The sequence below is a fragment of the Pteropus vampyrus genome, unplaced genomic scaffold (genome assembly GCF_000151845.1).
Source record: "Pteropus vampyrus isolate Shadow unplaced genomic scaffold, Pvam_2.0 Scaffold196, whole genome shotgun sequence".
Lineage (NCBI taxonomy): Eukaryota > Metazoa > Chordata > Mammalia > Chiroptera > Pteropodidae > Pteropus > Pteropus vampyrus.
In genome coordinates this window covers 66,938-68,123 of record NW_011888977.1, presented here as the reverse complement: position 1 = coordinate 68,123, position 1,186 = coordinate 66,938, and the positions used below count along the sequence as shown (strand labels likewise).

General features: G+C 49.5%; 1 protein-coding gene across 1 annotated transcript in view; it reads right to left on the bottom strand.

The window, feature by feature from the left end:
- The window catches only part of ZNF599 (zinc finger protein 599), a 23,791-nt gene extending 23,519 nt beyond the window's left edge, over positions 1 to 272 (bottom strand). Inside the window, exon 1 of the mRNA XM_023537677.1 lies at positions 12 to 272. The gene's annotated coding sequence lies outside the window, so the exon portion shown is untranslated. The remainder of the gene's footprint in view (positions 1 to 11) is intronic.
- Positions 273 to 1,186: the final 914 nt, after the last annotated feature.

Here is a 1,186-nt window from a genome sequence, read left to right as displayed (position 1 = left end):
AGACCACGCACAAGGCCCAGGACGCCGCCTCCGGGAGCTGCGGACACGAATAGTTGGTGCCGAAGCTCCGGAGAGCGCTCGGAGGACAACCCCGTTACACGCAGGGTCACGGTTCATACGAAGACGTGCAGGTGGCTCCTATGCTCCTCACTGTCCTTTGCTGGGTCTGGAAGACCCTTCGGGGGAGCAGCTCTGCCCACGTTCCAGATGGTAAAGCGCGTATGGACACACCCACCACAACCAAATGGAGTCCCAAGCCAAGACGCGGGAAATCCCGCCCACACTACAATAGAATACGTCCCATTCTGCTTTCCGTCATTGGCCCAGCGCCCGCCTGGGATGTGTGACGCCTTACCTTCTGGGTAATGTAGTTTCTGACAATCCTGTCGAAGCCAGGAGCGTACTTCTTATTTTCCGTGAACCCGCGTCCTAAGGTTCCTAAGAGGGGGCGTAGCATCGCTTTGTCTTAAAGGAGACGCACACAGATATCTGGACCACTTTGGGCAATGTCTTGACCATAAAGGCCTTGAACGTATGATGCATCCCTTGACCTTCTTCCCTGTGTACTCCTGCGTGAGCGCTTCACCTCTTTGAACTAGGATTTGCGGTGAAGAAATGAAGATAATTCTTCACTATAGTAATTTTAAATGTTCTCCGAATCAGTAGTTTCATCCCACAGACCACATATCATCATTACTTGGGAATTTGTTACAAATGCAAGTTCTCAGGCCCTACTTCAGATTTAACCGAATCTGATACTCTTTGGTGGGGCCAAACATCTGTGTTTAAACAAGCTCTCCAGTGAAGGGGTCTCTAACCCTCGGCTGGGGCCTCTGACCGGTAGGGTCTGTGCCCATTAGGAACAGGGCTGCACAATAGGAGATGAGTAGTGAGAGAGCAAAGCTTTATCTGTATTTGCTGCCACTCCCCAGAGCTAGCATTACTGCCTTGGCTCCACCTCAGATCATCAGGCATTAGTTCTCATAGGTGTCCTGGTTCCTGGTACCAAAAAGGTTGGGGACCACTGTAGGGGAGTTTGCTCTGACAACTATTCTCTGACACAATTGAGAACTGACTCTTTAAATTCCAGTGAATAAATGAGATAAAACTACCTACTTTGTGGGAGATGACTAAAAAGTGTTAGCACTAGATCTGGAACATAATGAAAAGGACATGAGTTATTGCT